This window comes from Canis lupus, chromosome 1 (assembly GCF_048164855.1).
Source record: "Canis lupus baileyi chromosome 1, mCanLup2.hap1, whole genome shotgun sequence".
NCBI lineage: Eukaryota > Metazoa > Chordata > Mammalia > Carnivora > Canidae > Canis > Canis lupus.
In genome coordinates, this window is record NC_132838.1 from 101,190,376 (window position 1) to 101,213,572 (window position 23,197).

The 23,197-nt window shown below is 43.9% G+C and overlaps 1 long non-coding RNA gene and 2 pseudogenes across 1 annotated transcript; 1 reads left to right on the forward strand and 2 right to left on the reverse strand.

Moving 5' to 3' along the window:
• Window positions 1-310: 310 nt before the first annotated feature.
• On the reverse strand, window positions 311-1,289 carry LOC140633814 (ribosome biogenesis protein NSA2 homolog pseudogene; annotated as a pseudogene).
• Window positions 1,290-9,294: 8,005 nt separating this feature from the next.
• Window positions 9,295-18,739, forward strand: LOC140634155 (uncharacterized). Its single transcript, XR_012031687.1, has 2 exons — window positions 9,295-9,796; window positions 18,462-18,739. It is a non-coding gene; the product is annotated as an uncharacterized lncRNA (long non-coding RNA).
• Window positions 18,740-19,643: 904 nt separating this feature from the next.
• Window positions 19,644-20,410, reverse strand: LOC140633874 (mitochondrial import inner membrane translocase subunit Tim23 pseudogene; annotated as a pseudogene).
• Between the last annotated feature and the right edge of the window lie 2,787 nt (window positions 20,411-23,197).

The following is a 23,197-nucleotide window of genomic DNA, read 5'->3' on the forward strand; positions in this document are numbered from 1 at the left end:
CCCTGAGATCATGATCTGAGTTGAAATCAAGAGATGAACACTGACTGAGCCACCCAGGTCACTTTAATGATGGAAAGATTTATTTGCATTTTCTAAGCATACTAAGTGAAGGTCCTTTCAAATGGAAAGAAAAGCAATAGGAATATCCAGATTGTAGAGGCTTCTAAAGACTTCACAAAACTGAAAGGAGTTTAAAAATGTGTGTGTGTGTGTGTGAGAGAGAGAGACAGAGAGAGAGAGAGAGAGAGATAAAGCAGAGAAAGTGGTGATCATTTCCCTCTTAGGTTTTTTTTTTTTATTTTAATAAATGTCTATTTCAACTTTTTTTACAGTAGAATAAATGTCTTGATGACTGTAGATATGTAAGGCTGTTTGGTAGCATCCAGAACCACAACAATGATGGTCTTCCTGACAGGTGTGTAGTCTTCAGTAATTATAAGGGATTACTTGTCAAACTGCTGTTAAACCAGCAGGACTGCATTTATGCATCCATCATTTTCAGGATTGTTGGTAACCTGGGCATGTTTTCCCCAAATAACTTTGCCTCCTTGTGTCACAAGGCCCAACTCACTCACGTTCACTTCAATGACAGTACCTTTGGTAATAACACCCAAAGTTGTATATAGTGGGGATGAGGGATTCTTTTTTACATCGAGTATTGGCAGGCAAAAGGTGGCTTTCAATTCAGGATGTGTTACATGGGCCTTTTTGAAACGTAAGCCCATTGGCCTAATGAATCTTTCGTATTTAGGTGGTTTTCTAGTAAAGCCATCTCCAACAAAGCAGACTTTAGTGACCATCCTCTTCCATGCTTTCTTTTTTCTCTTTCCTGTTCGAATGACTTTTAATACTTCTGTTTCTCCCTGAGCACGAACTTTGGGTAAAGGAACTTCCCACTTTCCCGCTTTCTCTTTTCACTTTTGTTTAATCATATTGGAAAGTACTTTATTTCGGGACTGCCCCTCCCTCTCCAGTAGATATGCAGGTACTGCTCCCTGTGGAGTCTTTTCATCATTCTTTTGTTTGGTGTTTCTCTTTTCATGCATCTTGATAGTCTTTTTCATTTGTATTTTCTCAGCATGGCGCTGTTTATGGTAGAGCTTAGCTTTCAGACCAATCATCTTTTTTGCTTTTTTTTAACGTTCATGAGCCTCTCGACCTTCTTTCTTTCTCTTTTTCTCATGGTAATCCAAACGATAGCCATAGCGCTTCCGGTGTAACTCAATATATTCATTTTGTGGCATGGTGACGGCCGCCGGGCCGCCGCGAGCAGCCGCCCGGCGCCAAGAGGCTCTTAGCTTCGGGCTCCCGGCCCGTGAGCCCCTCTTAGGTTTTGATAGATATGCCAAAGATGAGAAACTTTACAGAGGAGACATGATGGGTCACTGAGTGTTTATTTACATAGGTGAAATGATTGGGTTTCTTTATAAAATTCAATTGAAATAAATTTATTTTATTGACTATTGCATTTTCCACCAATAAACTTCGATTTAAAATACTAAAGGTGGGGCACCCGGGTGGCTCAGCGGTTTAGCGCCGCCTTCGGCCGGGGGCCTGATCCTGGAGACCCTGGATGAGTCCCGCGTCGGGCTTCCTGCAGGGAGCCTGCTTCTCCCTCTGCCTGTGTTTCTGCCTCTCTCTCTCTCTCTCTCTCTCTCTCTCATGAATAAATAAATAAATTAATTAATTAATTTAAAAAAATACTAAAGGTGGGGGCAGCCCAAGTGGCTCGGTGGTTTAGCCCCGCCTTCAGCCCAGGGTGTGATCCTGGAGACTGGGGATCGAGTTTCACTCGGGCACCCTGCATGGAGCCTGCTTCTCCCTTTGCCTGTGTCTCTGCCTCTCCCTCTCTCTCTCTCTCTCTCTTTCTCTCTCTGTGTGTCTCCCATGAATAAATAAATAAAATCTTTAAAAAATAATAAAATAGAATCCTGAAGGTGGGACGCCTGGGTGGCTCAGCAGTTGAGTAGCTGCCTTGGAATTTTTTTTATGAAATGAAAAGAACTTTTAGAAAATTTTTGACAGTCATTGGCACATAATGGCAACTTTCAAACAGCTGAATTTTCATTCATTATTCATATTTTATAACCATTTGTCTTTCTTTTATGACTAACAAAACTAATGGTTGGTTGGGGCACCTGGGTGACTTGGTCGGTTAGGTTAAGCACTGGGCTCTTGTTTTTCCGCTCAGTTTGTGATCTCAAGGTTATGAGATGGAGCCTTGCATTGGCTCTGTGCTGACTGTGGAGAGCCTGCTCTGGGTTCCCTCTCCCTCTCCCTTTGCCTCTCCCCAGTTTGTGCACACCTCCGTGCATGGTCTTTAAATTTCAAAATAAAAAATTTTTTTTATCTTATTTATTCATGAGAGAGAGAAAGAGAGAGAGAGGCAGAGACACAGGCAGAGAGAGAAGCAGGCTCTGTGCCGGGAGCCCGATGCGGGACTCCATCCCGGGACTCCAGGATCACACCCTAGGCTTGAAGGCAGGTGATAAACTGCTGAGCCACCCTGGAATCTCCTAAAAATAAACTCTTAAAAGAAAATAATGTTTGGTCATTGAAAAATAATGTACCTGTCTTACCTGTAGCTAAAGGTAGTTCTATGATGTCTGCTTTAAAAAATTGATTCGAAAATTAATTTTAATTTTTAACATTTAATTATGTAGATTACTGTTTAATAGAAAATATGAAGCACATCATTGCCTAAATAACACTTTTATCCAGTATATTTATGTAACATGGATGTTATAAATGATAAATTATGGTGATTTAAGTTATATTTCTTATTTCTGGTAAACAATATATTATTTTCCGTAGTAAGAGCTGTTTTTCTTTTTCTTTTTTTTTTTTACTATATTCCCATAGTAAATTTTATTTATTTATTCATGACAGACAGAGAGGCAGACACATAGGCAGAGGGAGAAGCAGGCTCCCTACAGGGAGCCTGACTCAGAACTTGATTCCAGGACCCTAGGATCACACCAGTGTTCAACCACTAAGCCACCCAGGCGTCCTGCACAGTCTGAGAGTTTTTAGTAAGTTCTTAGTGCCTTATGTAGATGGCATCTGAATGGTATGCCATTATTTTGAAATGTTGAATCTTTTCATTGTTTTCACAAATATTGACTTTAAAATCTGGCCTGGGGCTGGCCATAGGATCGCACCCTGCATGGAGCCTGCTTCTCCCTATGCCTGTGTCTCTGCCTCTCTCTCTCTCTGTCTGTCTCTCATGAATAAATAAATGAAATATTAAAATAAAATAAAATCTGGCCTAATTCAAGATCCTTAAAATTATCTCTTGTTCATGTATTGCATTTTTCAAAAGTACATATATTATGTGAGGATTTTTTGTGCCTATGGATCATGTCTGTTAGAATCCAAAACTTGGGGCAGCTGGCTGGCTCATTTGGTAGACCATGCAGCTCTTGATCTGGAGAGTTAGAGCCTCACATTGGGTGTAGTGATTACTTAAATCTTTAAAACCAAAACAAGGGGATCCCTGGGTGGCTCAGCAGTTTGGCGCCTGCCTTTGGCCCAGGGCGTGATCCTGGAGTCCGGGGATCGAGTCTCACCTCGGGCTCCTGGCAGGGAGCCTGCTTGTCCCTCTGCCTGTGTCTCTGCCTCTCTCTATCATAAATCAATCAATCAATCAATCAATCAATCAATCATGGAGCCTGCTTGTCCCTCTGCCTGTGTCTCTGCCTCTCTCTATCATAAATAAATAAATAAATAAATAAATAAATAAATAAATAAATAAATAAATCTTTAAAAAATAAAATAGGGCAGTCCCGGTGGCGGCGCCGCGCTTTAGCGCCGCCTGCAGCCCCGGGTTTGATCCTGGGGACCCTGGATCGAGTCCCACGTCAGCTCCCTGCATGGAGCCGGCTTCTTCCTCTGCCTGTGCCTCTGCCTCTCTCTCTCTCTCTCTGTGTCTCTATGAATAAATAAATAAAATCTTTTAAAAAAATAAAGAAATAAAAAATAAAATAAAACCAAAACAATGGTCATCTCTGGGTGGCTCAGTGGTTTGGCGCCTGCCTTCCGCCCACGGTGTGATCCTGGAGTCCCAGGATTGAGTCCGGCATCGGGCTCCCTGGATGGAGCCTACTTCTCCCTCTGCCTGTATCTGTGCCCCTCTCTCTGTGTCTCTCATGAATAAATAAATAAAATCTTTAAAAACAAAACAAAATCCCACTTTATCTAAATGTAAACAAAGCCCCACTTGAAGGATTGGTTTATGAAACTCTCAGAATCACTTTTCTTTTCCTCAAATGTAGGTTCTGGTTTTGGTAGAGCAACAGGGTCTGAGTGACACCCTGCACAGTAGAGAGCAGATGATGGGGTTAAGAGAGGAAGTAGGGGCCGAGAAGGACGTTCCTGCAATAGTCCAGGTAAACTGGTTATTGAGCAAGATGGTGGCTGTAGAAGTGAGGGAAGCGATTGGATTCTGGGTCCATTTTTAAAGAAGGGCCTAGTAGGGATACCTGGGTGGCTGGCTCAGTGGTTAAGCATCTGCCTCCAGCTCAGGGCGTGGTCCTGGGATCGAGCCCCTCACCGGGCTCCCTGCATGAAGCCTGCTTCTCCCTCTGCCTATGTTTCTCTGTCTCTGTGTTACTTATGAATGGATAAATAAAAGCTTTAAAAAAGGGGGAGGGGGCCAAGTAGACTTGGATGTTGTAGGTGAGAGAGAGAAAGGAGGAGTCAGAAAGTACCCCAGGTGTTTTGGTTCCAGCATCTGAAGCAATGGAAGCTCTGTCAACCTGGATGGTGAAGTTGGTGAATGGTTAGTTTTCTTTGGGACTTTCAGGAGTTTTGTTTGGCCTGGTAAGAATCTGTGTTTCAGAGAATGGTGATTGAAGTCATCAAATAGCTGGGCACACAGGACTGGAAATCTGGGGAGCAGTTCAGGAGAGAGGTGTTCAAAAGTGGTGGCTCTGGGGACACCTGGGTGTCTCAGCAGTTGAGCATCTGCCTTTGGCTAAGGGTATGATCCCGGAGTCCCGGGATCCAGTCCCACATTGGACTCCTTGTGGGGAGCCTGCTTCTCCCTTTGCCTGTGTCTCTGCCTCTCATTCTCTCTGTCTCTCATGAATAAATAAATAAAATCTTAAAAAAAATGGCTCTGGTGTGGACCAGGGTGGATCTTTTTTATCACATGAAGGAGGGGAAATTCATGTTATGCTGTTGATGCTCTTAATAGGTTAGGAAAATGGTAAAGAGGACTGAGTCTGTTGCTCAGGCACATGGCTGAGGGTGGTGGGCACACAAAGATAAAAGGCTTGTTTGGCAGGTGGCCAAGGCTTCCATGGAATGAGTGGACATGAGATGGCTATGGAGGCATGGGAGTCATTAAGACAAGAGGACGCTGAGGCCAGGCTCCTGCTTATTCAAAGCTGTACAAAATTAGAATTTTGTGGTGAGATTTGGTGGGGCCTGGGGTGTTTCAGTCTTGCTGGTAGATAGGGTCTGGAGCCAAGGTTGTCCTCTGTGAGATCACTCTACTTGGCAGGAAGGTCAGCGGTGCTGGGAGTTTATTTCATTTTTTTAAATTTTTATTTATTTATGATAGTCACACAAAGAGAGAGAGAGAGAGAGGCAGAGACACAGGCAGAAGGAGAAGCAGGCTCCATGCACCGGGATGCCCGACATGGAATTCGATCCCGGGTCTCCAGGATCGCGCCCTGGGCCAAAGGCAGGCGCTAAACTGCTGCGCCACCCAGGGATCCCAGTGCTGGGATTTTAATGAAAACTTCTTAGAGAACGTGGATAATGGCTGCTGAGGGGAGAGCAAGTGCAGCACAGAAATAAAGAGGGAATGGGTATCTTAAAACTCACATGTAGGTCTGGGTAGTTAATATTGCAGAAAGGTTCAGAGGAAGGCTATGAGGCCTTCAAAACAGCATTCAGGGCTTTCCCGGGCCATGGGATCCATCAGAGGTCTGGGATTGTGCTGGATCATGTTTGAATTGGTCAAGCACTGTGGATGCCTTGTGCCGAGTACTTGAGTGAGTCCAGCTCTCCCTGATGAGTGGGGCAGGGGGAGATGATGGTGACTGTTAAAATGGGACTGTGGTGCCCAGAGATGTGAGATGTATGGTCCATAGAATGATGTGCCTATAGAAAGGAAGTGTTATCTGATGCTCCAGGGCCTTGCTGTTGGGGACTGAAGGTAGAGTTGTGAAGCCAGGTTTGGTTGTATCTGGGAGTCATGATCTTGGGGGCCCCAAGGTTATGACTGGCAGTAGGGTTTAGGCCCTGAAGGCCAGGTCCAGTTTTTAGGTAGCATCTGCCAACCTGCCTGTTGTTGTGAGGTCTGAGCTGAGTATCAGTGTAACCATTTTTTTTTTTTAAGATTTTATTTACTTATTCATGAGAGACACACAGAGAGGCAGAGACAGGAGAAGCAGACTCAATCCAAGGAGCCTGATATGGGACTCAATCCTGGGACTCTGGGATCACACCCTGAGCTGAAAGCAGACGTGCCCAACCGCTGAGCCACCCAGGTGTCCCTCAGTGTAACCATTAGGAGAGCACTGGCATCAATGGGACCAAGGACTGGTATTTCCTCTGAGATGTGGATCCCTGGAAGAAGATGATTTTTTTTTTAAGATTTTTATTTATTTATTCATGAGAGACACCAAAAGAGAGGCAGAGACATAGGCTAAGGGAGAAGCAGGCTTCATGCAGGGAGCCCTATGCGGGACTCAATCCCGGGATTCCAGGATCACATCCTGGGCTGAAGGCAGATGCGCCCAATCACTGAGGTGTCCCAAGAAGATGAGTTTGTATTGTATTGTGGGACGTCAGAGAGGCTACTCCTGATTTCATCTGTCCCTATCATGACAGGTGCTATGAAATTTGAGGCCATGCTTGTATATTTGTGGGAGGAACGGGTTTCCTGGATGAGGTTCAGAGATGCCTGTACCACAATATGAATCTGAAGAACTTTGCACTTATATCCTGAAAGGGCAAGGTACTCATACCATTCCCAGTGCCTTGATCTAGGCTTCATATCGCCCCCCTCCCCAGCCTTACTTTCCCCACAGGGTGCTCTGTCCTTCTCACATTGGCACCACAGACATTGTTTCTTTTTTTTTTAATATGTTTTTTTTAAAGATTTTATTTATTTATTCATGAGCAACACAGAGAGAGAGACAGAGAGAGAGGCTGAGACACAAGCAGGCTCCATGCAGGGAGCCCGACGTGGGACTCGATTCCGGGTCTCCAGGATCACTCCCTGGGCCATACGCGGCGCTAAACCGCTGAGCCACCCGGCTGCCTGACCTCTGCATAGCCTTAAATGTCACCAGCAGGTGGAAGAAGTTGTACATTTGCCTTGCTTCCCTGTGCCACACCCTGTCCTTGTGTTCTCCTGGTGAGGTCACTACCATTCTGTGACCTTATGGGTCCAGTAATACACAGCAGTCTTCTGCAACCAGAAACCCACTCCCATTTCTTGAAAAGCATCCCCTGGTTACATTTCAGTTGAGTAATTCAATTGATTCTAATTCAACAAATCAGTGTAGATGCATTCCTCCAGTAACATCAACACATACTATGTCAGTTTTAATCCGATCCGTAGTGAAATGAAATAGGCCAGGCAAAAGTTGGTCTAAACAGGCTTTTAATGGGACACGCTCTTGGGCAAGGTTCTGCGGTCCACCAGGAAGGGAGAGAGCAGAGGAAGTCTTGGGCAGGGGACTGCAAGCGGGCTTTTTTAGGGAGGGGTAAGGGGTTGTGAGCCTGTATGGGATGATAGGTATTAGGCATATTACTGGTGAAATCGGCCTGGGCAATAACTGCCCATGCCCTTATATGGGGTCTGGGTAAATTATGGTTCAGGTTTCCTGCATAGGTCCTGTCTCCCCCGATGACGTGCATGGAGCCTGCTTCTCCCTCTGCCTATCTCTGCCTCTCTCTCTTTCTCTCTGTGTCTATTCTCATGAATAAATAAATAAAATCTTAAAAAAAAAAGCCTCTGTGGGTAGTCATCTGCCTGTTTGAATCTCATACATCTAAACCTCCATAAAGGGAAAATTCCCCATAAATTTCATTTATGTAGGAAGCATGTATGGCTATGTTGCACTTTCTAACTTGCCCAGGGCTTTTTGCATATTAATGTCACTTCCAGTGTCTGCAGCCAGACCTACTTCATCTCTGCCACCTGGCAGGTCCCCACAGTGTCAGTCACCACCACAGTGCACTCAGGGAAACTGACATCTGTCTTGTATTGGAGCAAAGTAGGAATAACATGATCCCTTAGAAGGTCCATGTTCCCTTCCCTCTGACTAGTTGGCAAGGACCTCACCCAGTTTTGGCCAAGAAACCAAATGAATTTTACTGGCAGCTCACTCAAAACTATCTTTTTCAGGCATGTTTGTCTCACATGATATACCTGTAGTGCATTTTTCCAGTTCCCAAGTCTCCAACCTGAGAATAGCCTACCACACTTTGGTTTGTACAGAAAGAAAGTCCTTATCATTTATTTTTTTAAAAGATTTTATTTATTCATTAGAGAGAAAGGGAGAGAGGAGCAGAGACACAGGTAGAGGGAGAAGCAGGCTCTATGTAGGGAGCCCGAGGCGGGACTCCATCCCGGGACTCCAGGATCATGGGCCCTGGGCCAAAGGCAGGCGCTAAACCGCTGAGCCACCCAGGGATCCCTGAAAGCCCTTATCATTTAAATCCTCTCTAAATTTGGGGGGTTCTAGTCACTATGCAGTGCTTTATAATAGGTTTGGGCCCTGCACGCATTATAATTTTTTGTCAGTATGGCAGAAAATGGCACCTCTGGACGCCTGGGCAGCTCAGTGGTTGAGCATCTGCCTTCAGATCAGGGCTTGATCCCAGGGTCCTGGGATCAAGTCCCGCATTGGGCTCCCCGCAGGAAGCCTGCTTCTCCCTCTATGTCTCTGCTTCTCCCTGTGTCTCTCATGAATAAATAAAAAATCAATAGAGAAAGAAAGAAAGAAAGAAAGAAAGAAAGAAAGAAAGAAAAGAGAAAGAAAAGAGAAAGAAAGAAAGAAAAGAAAAGAAAAGAAAGAAAAGAAAGAAAAAAAGAAAAGAAAAGAAAAAAGAAAGAAAGAGAAAGAAAGAAAAGAAAGAAAGAAAGAAAGAAGAAAGAAAGAAAGAAAGAAAGAAAGAAAGAAAGAAAGAAAGAAAGAAAGAAAGAAAGAAAGAAAGAAAGAAAGAAAAGAAAACGCACTATTTTGGGCAAATTTGCATTGCTGCACAGGGCCTCCTGGTAGAGATTTGTCATTGTCATTCATGGCCTGGACGCCTAGGTGATGAGTCTCCAGATACCTGCATATGGCCCCTTTAAAGAACGGCAGCCAATCCTTAACCTTTGAGCAATGGCCTTCCATTTCCCAAAGCCCCTCTCAGTAAATGTTGGCCTTTTCTCCTGGGGCCAGATGGGGAACCCTCTTACTTAGACCTTGGGAATATATGGAAACTACATTTCCCAGAACGCCCTGCGTTGAAGGCAGCGTCGCTGAGCCAATGAAGGCTTAGAAAAGAGGTTTCCCATTCCCCAAAGGGTGAGGGTGGGGCTTCCGGCGTCCCGCTGGCTTCTTGCTGATTTCTTCACCGCGTGGGAGGTTGCGGAGGGCGAGGTCGGAGGCTAAAGGAGGCTTTGTCCCCACTGTAAGGAGGTGGGTCTAGTGTCGGGCACATTCACTGCCTGCTACGCCGGCCTGGAAACCTTGGTGCCCGGGACTGACCGGGTCGCTCAGCTGTCATCACTTCACTCCGCCCCCCGAGTCCGATGGGGGCAGTCGCGCCCAGGGCCCAGGCGCAGGTAAACGCTGGTCCCCCGGACCCTCCCACCCTGCCCCCAACCCAGATCCTCAAGGCCCGAGCGCGGGGCGCCTGCTCGCGTCCCTGCGGCTCCGGCCCGGGTGTCCGGGACAGGGAGGCGCCGGTGTGCGGGGACCCCGCGTGTGAGCGCGGGCGCCCTGGCGTGAGGGAGCCGGCTGCGGAGGAGCGTGAGGCGAGGTCACGCCGCGACTGGCGGCCCGAGATGTGCGGTACCTTCCGGTGAGGACTCTGAACGCCAGGAGTTGTGGCCAAAGGAGGGACAGGATCTCTGTGAGGGGTGAGGAGTGATGAGGACATTGAGGCCCTGGGAAGGTTAGTCTTTGTTCAAAGTCACACTACTGATAAAAGGCAAAATTAAGTACTTAGGCACAGAGAGTAGAAACCAGCCTGCGATAAGCTGGCTGATCAGAGTCAGGCAGAGATACAGTGAGTCTGTGGAATCCCACCATGGACACATTTCTTAAAGGCCTGCCTCAACAAACGTTCTCGTGGCTGGAGAAGTGCTTGGAACTTATAGAAGGAAGTGGATAATGCCCCAGTCCCTCACTGGCCCCAACCTCCCGCCCTCATGTTCTCTGGATTGTGGTGTCCTGGGGTTTTTAGTCCCATTCCTCCCTCCTTGAGTCTGGTGGGCATGGAGAATCCCTAAGCCCAGGGTCCTAAGTCTGTGTCAGCTGTTATATGCGGGCATTCCCTTTTCTAGTAACCATCGTATGTTCAAAAGCCACAGATCTCCTTTCTTTCAGGTAGGAATAAATAGCAAATGGATAGGAGTCCTGTCAAGAGCGACTGCCTGAGATGTTAGGTGTGTAATCTAGAAGTAATAAGAGTTTTCAGTCACAGGAAGGAGGTGATGTTACCAGAGTCTTAAAAGGCTTCATCTGGCTTTACAGTGGAAAACAGACTATGGGCTTGAGAGAGTAAGAACAATCATTGTGCAGGCTACTGCTATAGTCCAGGTGAGAGTTAATGGACCAGGGTTGTTGCTTAGGAAATGGTTGTATTCTGGCTGTTTTTAAAAGGGGCAGCCATCGGCTCAGGACATGATCCTGGGGTCCTGGGATCGAGTCCTGCACTGGGCTCCCTGCATGGAGCCTGCTTCTCCTCCCTCGGCCTATGTCTCGCCTCTAACTCTCTGTCTCTCATGAATAAGTAAATAATATCTTTTAAAAAATAAAAAAAGGGGCAGCTAGACTTTCTGATATGGACAGTGAGGGAAGGACAGAGATAATCAGGGATGATCTCAGAGCTTTTGGTCTTAAGTAGCTGTAGGAATGGAAGTTGCATCATTGTGTGTGTACTGGACTCCGGTCCTTGGACACAGTGACAGTAGAAACGAGGCTGGACCTACAATTTAAAAACAGACAAGGCTTTATTGGGGCAACAGCTGCAACAGAATGGAGACTTAGTCACAACAAAGGTGTCAGATTGGCTCTCCAAAAATAGGGAAAGTTTTAAGGACCTAGGGCAGAGGAAGAGTGACATCCAAGCATGTAGAGGTAATGAATTACAAGGAGTTAGGTGCTCAAGCATAGTTGTCAGAACATGCTTCTTCATACGTTGTTTCATTTGCAATTGTCTCCACCTCTGAGCATGATTTATAGCATTGTAATGAAGTAAAGTTAACTGTTGATCACTCTCTAGCCCATCTGCACAGGCATGAGTCCGGAGTTAAGCTCAAATTGGTCTGGGTGGTCTGAGCCACCAGAGAGGCCAGAACTCTTTAGTCCAGGCAGTTGTTATTACTTGAGAGGTAGTTTGGTTTCCATCCTGGGATGTTATGCCCCTTGGGTCTTTTGCCTGAGATAGGACATCAGCTAAGAGAAGACTAAGGAAAAATGTGGGACAAAGTTTGGTGGTTAGAAGCAGGTGAGAAGTAAAGTTAGGTCTTGGGATCTAGGTGGTGGAAAATTCAAATGGGCAAGTCAGTATTCACTGAGGATATCAGGAGCTTTGTTTTGACCATTTTAAGCGTCTGAGGTGTTTCAAAAATCACTGATCAGAGGCATCAGATGAACAACTAATATACAGGGTGGGAAGTCTGGGGAGGGATTCAGGTTAGACACACCCAAAATGTGGTAACTACAGTGTGGACCAATATGAGTAAGCATTGAGGCAAATTTGAGGTTGTTGTGGCAAAGCTCTTCAAGAGCCAGGTGTAGAGAGTGGGGGCCCAGGCCTGGATCTCTTGCTTTGTTACCTGGGTTACCTTGGAGCCCTGGGTATGGGGCTTCACAAATGTAGGTAAGTGGACATGAAGTTTTGGTGTATCAGACAGGAAAGTCTGGTAGGTGGCCAAAGCTTCCAGGGGGAGAGTAGCTTTGCGATGGATGCAGAGACAAGGGGTAATGGACAAAAGATGACACTTAGGACAGAGCTGGTACTTCTTAGCCACTCTTTAGACTTAGCATGATATTGTGGGGACTTTGGTGGGACATGAAGTGTTTCAGCCTGGTCAGAGAAAAAATAGAATCACTTCTGAGAATCACTAGGCCTCCAATGGGCAATTAATGGGAGTGGTCTTGGAATGATGGTTGGGGGCAGAGATAATTTTTATTTGCTGAGGTGACAGCAAATGCATTAAGAAAATAGAATTGAACTATGCATATCTGAGATCCATACATAGTTCTGTGTATCTAAATCTAAGGCAAGGATCAAAGCCACAGAGTGAGGCCTTCATAAAATGATTTGGGACCCATGGGATCCTCTTTGAATTTGCCAAGTATACTGTGGATGCTATCTAGCAAATTGTGGCATAAGACCTAAACCCTATATGATGTGCTTCCTTGATGTTTGGTGATACCAAATGCTCTCAGATGGCCTGAGTGCCATCTCCCTGCACTGCTTCATGGGTAACATTTCCTAGCCTCATGACCTTTTTCAAAAAGGGAACATGGTGCTGTTCCTGGTCATCTCTTTGTAGCAGGTTCCAGTCCCCCACCAGCAAACAGACTTATTCAAAAAAACCAGTCACATCTTCCTGAGGGATTCAGAGCACTCCCAACCTTTTCATTCTTCAAGGAGAGCATCTCACATCCCCAGTTTGTTCACTCTTTTTCAGAATCCAGCTCCCTTGTGGGCCTTTATGGTGAGCAATATCCTATTCTTGGAGGTGTGAATTTATGTGATAAATAAACTACTGTCAGGCTTATCTTTCTAGTCTTAGGTGTCATGTGTTTGGCCATCACTATAATCTAAGAGTTGGGTCAGGAGGAAGCAGTAACATCTGGGTAGGTCAGGCAGATGCATATGGAAGAGGGTAAGGTGGCGGCAGCCGTGGTCAGTCAGCTGTAGGATATGGACATTGAGGGATATGCAGTCTAAAGAATGATGTATACTTGGAGAGGGAGCATTGTCAGATGGTCCCAGGGCCCTGCACTGATAGATACATGACAGTGACTGTATCAGGAGAATTGCTTGTCAGGAGGTCATGGATCCCTATATGCCAGGCCCACAGCTTAGATATGTATCTGTCCACCTGTTTCTTGCTGGTGGTTGAACCCAGTGTTCAATGGGACCATGGGACCATGAGAAAACAAAAACAGTGTTGATACCACAGCATGATTTCTAAGCTGAGAGGCTTGGGAGATGGATGGTCATTGGGTAGATGTGTGGGGGAAGGAATTATGGCTCCTCGGAAGTAGACTGTGATTTTTATCTGTCATCATCATAGCAGGACAGTGTGACCTTTCAAGATGTGGCTTATAGTTGTCTACACTATAAGCAAGATGAAACAGATTTACTATCACTGTTATTGAATTTTGAATCGAATTATCCTAGAAGACTAACTGACATGAAATGTGAGTCGATAAATATATAAAGTTGATTAAATAAATAGTAGGATGTTCTAGAGGGAACTTGAGCCTAGAGACTACTTGGAACATTTGTTTTTCTTACCCAGCAGGTAAAGCAGAACTGAGAGACCCATGTGTCACTGTCAAAGAGCATGAAGGGATGAATGTCGGGGAGCCTGAAGAGAACAGTGTAGAGGTGTTTGTCAGACCATGTTATAGGTTCATAACCAGGGTTATTCAAAAAGATAAGTGGAAGAAAGTAAAAGACCAACATATTCATCAGGATGAGATTGGCTTTTTTTTTTTTTTAAGATTTTATTGATTTATTCATGAGAGACAGAGAGAGAGAGGCGCAGAGACACAGGCAGAGGGAGAAGCAGGCAGAGGGAGAAGCAGGCTTCATGCAGGGAGCCCAATGTGGGACTCTATCCCCGGTCTCCAGGATCAGGCTCTGGGCTTAAAGGTGGCGCTAAACCGCTAAGCCACCTGGGCTGCCCGAGATTGGCTTTTGTTCCATTAATATGGTAATGGAGCTTGAGGCTTTGGTTTCACAGAAAGGTCTGGGGAAATAGCCATGGCTATGAATGTGTTGGGTTTGTGCTTGTGCATGAGCAGAACAAGGAGTTGGCGCCATTTGGTAGTTGAGGCCAGAAAATATAATGTCAATGGAGGACAACATACATAAATGCAGTGAGATACTATTTCTGGAATATCCGATGAACAGTACTGTATGTTTTTCATTAGTTTTTTGTTTGTTATTTTGGAGCCATTTGCTTTCATAGCAGTAAATTTATTTAATGGAGACGCAGGGTGCAGGAGAGGAAACAGCAGAAGCCAATGACACTTTGGGAACATCATTCTAAGCTCCATCCACTGCAAAGTATTGTGGCAATGCCTAAGGTTCTGAAAGCCACACAGAAAGCAGGTAATGCTGAGAAAAATCTGCCCTTTCTCTGAAAATAAAGATAAGTTAATATCCAACATCATTCCAGAAAATATTTCTGTTCAAAAGCTGCCATTGGCCGAGAAATCTAGTTAGAGGGAAATACGCAGATTTTAAAGTGAAATTGGCTTGGGGCATCTGGCTGGCTCAGTTGGTGGAACATAGGACTCTTGATCTCAGGGTCATGAATTTAACCCCATGTTGGGTGTAGAGCTTACTTAAAAAATATATTAATTAGAGACACCTGGGTGGCTCAGTGTTTGAGCGTTTGCCTTTGGCTGAGGGCGTGATGCCAGATTCCAGAGATCGAGTCCCGAGATCGAGTCCCGCATCAGGCTCCCTGCATGGAGCCTGCTTCTCCCTCTGCCTGTGTCTCTGCCTCTCTCATGAATAAATAAATAAAGCCTTTAAAATATGTATATTATATATTAAATTAAAAAATATTTTTATAATATACATATTAATAAAATAAAATTGGCTTATTATTTCTTAAAGATTTTATTTAGGGATGCCTGGGTGGCTCAGCGGTTGAACGTCTGCCTTCAGCCCAGGGCCTGATCCCGGAGTCCTGGGATTGAGTCCCACATAGGGCTCCCTGCATGGAGCCTGCTTCTCCCTCTGTCTCTCTCTGTGTCCCTCATGAATAAATAAATAAAATCTTAAAAAAAAAAAGATTTTATTTATTTTAATAAATAAAAATAATATTTTATAATATATAAATATATAATAATAAAATTATATATTTTAATAAATCTTTAAAATATATATTTTATAATATGCATTAATAAAATAACATTGGCTTATTATTTTTAAAAAGATTTTACTTATTTATTCATGAGAGATGCAGAGAGAGGCAGAGACACAGGCAGAGGGAGGAGAAGCAGGCTGCATGTAGGGAGCCCAATGGGAGACTCTATCCCGGGTCTCCAGGATCAGGCCCTGGGCTGAAGGTGGCACTAAACCACTGAGCCACCCGGGCCGCCCTTATTTTGTATTTATGATCAATTTTTTACATTGCTAAGAAGATCATCAAATCCATATTATTATTTTTTTAAATTAGACTTTTTTTTTTTTTTTTTTTTAGACTTTATTTTTTTAGGACAGTTTTAGGTTCACTGCAAAATTGCATGGAAACTACAGAGGTTTCTCATATATCCCTCCCCCACCTCCACTTAAACACAGACTCCCTTACTCTCAACATCCTACATCAAAATGGTATATTTGTTACAATCTATGAATCTGCACTGATACATCATTTTCACTCAAATTCCACAATTAACATTGGGATTCATTCTTGGTGTTGTGCATTCTGTGGATTTTGACAAATGTATCTACCATTACAGTATCATACATAGTTTCACTGTCCCCAAAATCAGTGCTCTGCCTGAATTCAGCTCTCTCTCCCTGCTAGCCCCTAGGAAACACCCATCCTTTTACTGTCTCCATAGTTCACCCTTTTCCAGAATGTCATATACTTGCAATTATAACAGTATATGCTCTTTTTAGATTGGCTTCTTTGACTTAGTAACATGCATTCAGGTTTCCTCCATGCCTTTTCATGATTTGGTAACTTCACTCCTTTCATATGTTTGTTTGCCATCCATATGTCATCTTTGGTGAGGTATCTGTTCATGGTTATGTTAAAAGAAACAATAACATAGTTTTAATAACCGCATTTAAGTTAATAGCACCTAAGCCATCTAAAATTTAGATGATTTCAGGGATCCCTGGGTGGCGCAGCGGTTTGGCGCCTGCCTTTGGCCCAGGGCGTGATCCCGGAGACCCGGGATCGAATCCCACGTCGGGCTCCCGGTGCATGGAGCCTGCTTCTCCCTCTGCCTGTGTCTCTGCCTCTCTCTCTCTCTCTCTCTCTCTGTAACTATCATAAATAAATAAAAAAAAAAAAAGCAAAAAAATAAAATAAAATAAAATAAAATTTAGATGATTTCAGAGAATCAAATTAGGATTCATCATAGCTTCACTTACTTCAAATCTATAATAGTATTTTACTTGTTTAGAATAGTCAATAAATTATTAAATAACATTATTTTTTTTAAAGATTTTATTTATTTATTCATAGAGACAGAGAGAGAGAGAGGCAGAGACACAGGCAGAGGGAGAAGCAGGCATCATGCAGACGGCCTGACGTGGGACTCGATGCAGGGTCTCCAGGATCACGCTCTGGGCTGCAGGCGGCACTAAACCACTGCGCCACCGGGGCTGCCCCTATTAAATAACATTATTAATTGGAATTAGACGCAGGGACCATTAGACATGTAAACTACAGATTAGTTATTCTGTATGCTAACAAATACATTGGGGGCATGCTCAACAATTGATAAAATTTAACTCTTGCATTCTAGAGGATGAGGAATGGAATAGGAGAAAGGAAATACCATCTCTTGTACGTATATGCAAATAAATCTCAAAATTTTCCAAACTACTATTTTATACATATTGAAGAAAATAAGGAAAACTGATAAAATGTGTATGAAATTGACACATACAAATAAAAAATTATAGAGGAATTCTAAGAAATTACAAAATGAATTTAAATAATCAGATATCATTTAAATGGGAGTCGGAACCACAAAATGTGGGTAAATAATGGAGATCACAGTAGATCTTTGACTCTTGGACTAGTTGTGGTTGTGTCTCACCCCCATTTAGAACTGCAGTCATTTGCGAAAAAAATCAAGCTTGTCTCTTGTCTTTTTTTTTTTTTTAATTTTGTTTATTTATTCATGAGAGAGAGAGAGAGAGGGCGGCAGAGACACAGGCAGAGGGAGAAGCAGGCCCCATGCAGGGAACCTGACTCGATCCCGGGACTCCAGGATCACACCTGGGGCTGGAGGCGGCGCTAAACCGCTGAGCCACCCAGGGCTGCCCGTCTCTGGTCTTTATCATACAGTTTCTGTGGAAGGACACTTAGGGACTAAACTGACACCTCTTATTTTCAGTGGAAGTGATGGGAGAATCCCTACCTCACAGCTTTGTAGTTTAAATTTTGGAGGTCAGATCAGACCAAGTTGTCAGTGCTCAAAGAATGGGGCAATTGCTTTAGAAATCCTAACAAATGTGGAGCAGGTGCTGATGTTCAGGGACCATCAAAGCACTTTTATATCTACCAGAGAAACACTTAGACCTTAATACCATTATACACCTTTATTATTCCTGCCTTCTAAGTTTGGCAATCTCATTCATTATTTTATCAAATGAAGTATTTATTTATTTTTTTAAGATTTACTTATTTGAGAGACAGAGAGGAAAAGAGAATCTCAAGCAGACTCTGTGGTAAGCATAGAGCCTGGCATGGGTCTTGATTTCAAGACCCTGAGATAACCTGAGCTGAAATCAAGAGTAGGACACTTAACCGAATGAGCCACGCAGATGTCCCTCAAATGAAGTGTTTATTATTCTAAGTGAGAAGCACATTTGGGTTTTGTTTTTGTTTTTTTTTTTTAAGATTTTATTTATTCATGAGAGACACAGAGAGGCAGAGACACAGATAGTGAGAAGCATTCTCCCTGCAGGGAGCCTGATGTGGTCTTGATCCCCGGACCTGGGACCATGACCTGAGCCAAAGGCAGACGCTCAACTGCTGAGCCACCCAGGCATCCCGAGAAGCACATTTGCAACCACTTCAGCTGGTCCTAAGGGTTAAGTTTCTTCAAGTTCACACATTCCTTACTGACTTGAGGTCCTTGATCTGTAACAGAACTAATGTATTTGAGATTTGCAGACCACTAACCTTGAGGAGTGAAGAGCCAGAACTTCCCAGGCCACAGAGGCCAGCAAGCCTGTTTGAAGCCTACCAGTTTTTTTTAGTATACTGTTTTCTTTTAGGTCATAGAAATGACTATACTGACCTCCATTTGTTCATCTGTAGAACTTGCCTTCCTTTGCAGAGTGAACAGAGTACTCCTACATATCATGAACCAAGAATTGGACTCTTCACACAACTCTCGAGCACTGAGATAACATTTGTAACTGGCACCGTCAAGTCTGCCTGTAACTAAGAAATGTTGCAGGCCACAGCACTCCCTTTGCTTCATAACTACCTTAAAACCCTCTAAAGAACCCCTGGGCCAGGCAGAAACCTCAGAATTGGCTTTGGGACAAGAGTCCACTTTCTCTGCAGGTTGCCAGCCTCCTAAATAAAACTCAAATTCTTATCCAATCGAAACTTCTTTCATGAGTAATGGTCTTTCAGGTGACTGGCAGGTGAACTTGGGTTTAGTAACTCTTTGTACGGATCCCAGAAATTTGCTATAGACATTAAATTATTTTTTTTTAATTTTTATTTATTTATGATAGTCATACAGAGAGAGAGAGAGGCAGAGACATAGACAGAGGGAGAAGCAGGCTCCATGCACCGGGAGCCCGATGTGGGATTCGATCCCGGGTCTCCAGGATCGCGCCCTGGGCCAAAGGCAGGCGCTAAACCGCTGCGCCACCCAGGGATCCCGACATGAAATTATTGATGAAATAAAGTATAGCCTGCTCCCCAGAACCAATAAGAAAGTACATGGGATGTACAGTTTTGTACTGATCATAGAGAGTTTTCAAAGACTATTCATCAGGGTTCTCCAGAATAACAGAACAAATATATAGACAGGGAAAGAGAAAATTGATATTTTTTTCCTTCAATAATATTGGCTTAATAGAGACACAAGAGAGAAAGGGAGAGAGATTTTTAATGAATTGACTTGCAAAAATGTGGAGGCTAGAAAGTCCAAATCTGGGGGGAAACTGGCAATCTGGAGATCCATGGAATAGAGGATATTCAGCTCTAGTCTGAAGACAATCTAGAGATGGAATTCCCTCTATGGAATTCCTGTCTATGCCCTTGTCAACTGAAAATATATTGCATATTGTTGTTTTTTTTTCTATTTTCACCCTTTATTGGAAATACAAGGCAACATTACAGTTTCAGATCATTAAATAAATGTGGTGATACGGTACTGACAACAATCATGACCTGAATCCTGTAAGTAGTTTTCCAGTTCAGAGGGTAGGGAAGAACCACATTACTCAGCTACCAGAGGAGTTTGGGCTTCCACTCTGGCTAGAAGGAGGCATAGAACCTTACATGATCTTCACCACAGCAAACTGGAATCTCCAATTTTTAAAACTAATTGTAGGAAGAGAGAGCAACTCCAGACTGACATATAAATTGATCTGGATGACTACTAAAGTGTCCTCCACTCATAAGCTGGCGAAATCTTCAGAGTGACTGTTGGAGTAAGGAGCCTTTCATGTACTCCCAGTTGTTACATAGTGCATAGAGGCTGGTAAGCGTTAGTCCTGCTAGCCCACCTCGTGCTACCCCTTGTAGACCACCTGTACATTTATACAACATGCCTGTCATGGTTCCAGCTGCTACTGTGTTAAGGTCATCTTCTGCACCTCGTGTTTTCTCAATGATGACACCAAATGCACTATAAAGCAAAGCTAGAAAACCCAGAGTATTAGCCCAAAGTGCCCCTTGCCTAGTCACCATGTTCAAAATCTGTACATTTCTTGGTTTGGACCAGGACATGTTCTGGGTTTCCTTCAATCCTAGCCGTAGACAGTTCATTGTTCCAAATGCAGCCCCTGCCATACAACATCCTCCCATGGTAAAGAAGGCCAGTTCAAATCTGCCCCAGGTTTTATTAGCTCCAGTGGGTAAAATAAACTCATCAGTATCCTGTACCAGGTATCGTGGATCCACATTTAAATAAGGAGACAGAGGGTTCATACCAGTCAGCAGGACTCTGGCCAAATCCGTGTGCCAGAGTCCTGCCCCGCCGGCTCCGAAGAAGCCAGCCAAGCCCCCGGTGGTTTTGTTCCCGCTTCCCTGGCTGCTCTCCATGGTGTCGCAGCAAACTGCCCGTCTGCTTATCACCACTGCCTTAGGCCGGGTTCATCTGCTTGGCCCTTGCTCCCCTAAAACAGCAGGCATGGTGACCTTCCAGGAGCCCTATATTGCATATTGTATTTACAATTTGTTTTTCCTGAAGTTTGTCTTTCCTGATGATAACATCAGCTTAATAGAGTCAGGTTCTTTGTCAGATACTTTTCTTCCTGATACTACTCATATACAAGAATAATGTTTGATACACACATTACATGATTAATATGTACCTATTGAAGCAATGAATAAAAGTATAGCTACTTTGTCCGTGCTCATTTTTAAAAATATATATTTTTAAAAGATTTTATTTTTTTGACAGAGTGCATAAGCAGGGGGAGCAGCAGGCAGAAGGAGAGGGAAAAGCAGAGAGCCCTACGCAGGGCTCAGTCCCAGGACCCTGGGGTCATGACCTGAGTTAAAGGCAGACACTTAACTGACTGAGCCACCCAGGCGCCCCTCCAGGCATTTTAGATATGTTCTAACCTGGCAGTTTCTCTCTCAATAAATGACTTAATCACTTCTAATAGTTCTCAATAATGTGATCATTTTACAAGTGTCTCAGATCATCTCAAGTCCCGAAAACACTGCCATGGCATTGACATGAAATAATCTCTTCCCAGAAAGGAGATGACCTCCTGTTGTCCCAAAGCTTTATTTAAGGGGTAAAATGCTCCCTTTGCACATATTCAGAAATAGAAATTTGGAGGGTTAAAAAAAAAAAAAAAAAGAAATTTGGAGGGTTTTGGCTTATAGTGGTATTTGTGCCATGACATTGGTTGAAATCACCAATAAAATGTGTATAGATTTTGAAGACAGAGATGACTAAAAATGGAGCCCTCAGGAATTCCATTACTACCGTTTGGGAGAAAAATGAAGAATCAGCAAAAGTAAGTTAAAAATTAAAATAAAGTTATTAAGAGTGTCAAGATCTGGTGAGAGGAGTTTTTAACCAAAATCTTTTTTTTTAACATTTTTTAAAAATTTTTATTTATTTATGATAGTCACACAGAGAGAGAGAGAGAGAGAGAGAGGCAGAGACACAGGCAGAGGGAGAAGCAGGCTCCATGCACCGGGAGCCCGATGTGGGATTCGATCCCGGGTCTCCAGGATAGCACCCTGGGCCAAAGGCAGGCGCTAAACCGCTGCGCCACCCAGGGATCCCTAACCAAAATCTTTTTTTTTTTTTTTTTTAATTTTTATTTATTTATGATAGTCACAGAGGGAGAAGCAGGCTCCATGCACCGGGAGCCCAACGTGGGATTCGATCCCGGGTCTCCAGGATTGCACACTGGGCCAAAGGCAGGCGCCAAACCACTGCGCCACCCAGGGATCCCCCTAACCAAAATCTTAAATGTGATTGTTCTGCTTAGAAGTTTGCTCATGACATTTGATCTGTGAAGATGAAGGTGTAAATAGAATTATACAGGAATTGAGATAACAGAGGGAAAAATACTCTTTTTTTTTTTTTAATTTTTTTTTTTATTTATTTATGATAGGCACACAGTGAGAGAGAGAGAGGCAGAGACACAGGCAGAGGGAGAAGCAGGGTCCATGCACCGGGAGCCCGATGTGGGATTCGATCCCGGGTCTCCAGGATCGCGCCCTGGGCCAAAGGCAGGCGCCAAACCGCTGCGCCACCCAGGGATCTCCGGGAAAAATACTCTTAAAAAGTTAAGTTGTAAAAAAAAAAAGAGTTGTAAAGGGAGTGAATGAGAAGTGGTAGAAGCAGGAAATGTACTGGATGGAAGAGTGAAGTGTAATTGTTTCAAAGTGTCCAACATACGGGGGCCTGGGTGGCTCAGTCTTTTGGGCATCTGCCTGTGGTTCAGGTCCTGATCTCAGGGTCCTAGCGTTGAGCTCCAAGTCGGGCTCCCTGCTCAGTGGGGAGCCTGCTTCTCCCTCTCCTTCTGCCCCAGCCACTCACTCATGCTCTCTCTCTTTCTCAATGAATAAATAAAATCTTAAAAAAAAAAAAAAAGATGTCCAACAAAGTTATTTTCTTGTTTTTATTTGAGTAATTCTACACCCAACATGGGGCTCAAACTCATGACCCCAAGGTGAAGAGTTGCATGTTCTTCCAACTGAGCTAGCCAGATACCGCCAACATGAAGGTACTTTAAAAGATTCAAAGGAGGGATCCCTGGGTGGCGCAGCGGTTTGGCGCCTGCCTTTGGCCCAGGGCGCGATCCTGGAGACCCGGGATCGAGTCCCACGTCGGGCTCCCGGTGCATGGAGCCTGCTTCTCCCTCTGCCTGTGTCTCTGCCTCCCTCTCTCTCTCTGTCTCTCATGAATAAATAAATAAAATATTAAAAAAAAAAAAAAAAAAAAAAAAGATTCAAAGGAAAAAAAAAAAAAAGATTCAAAGGGACTGAATACCAATGATACCTGTTAAGAGATTTGATTAAACAATTTGTTTTTGCCAACTCCTTAGGGCTTCTCTCCAAGGAGTTCCTTAAGACAATGGCATCTTTGGAAGGAAATATTTTCTGAGTGATGTTGGACATATACTTGTCCTTTATTTTCACAGAGGGCCAGAAGAATCTGTCTCAGGTGGCTTCCGGGCCAGTAGGCTTTGCCTCAGTATTATGAAGTGGGTGGAGCTAAGAATGATGTCCCCAAAATGCACTGGATTTTACTCTTTCCTCTGCTGGGTCCTGTAACTGCTACTAAATTCATGTATTGCTATGAATGGACTGGACTAATACAAAGGAAAAATACCAAAAAAAAATTCATGGATATTGTCT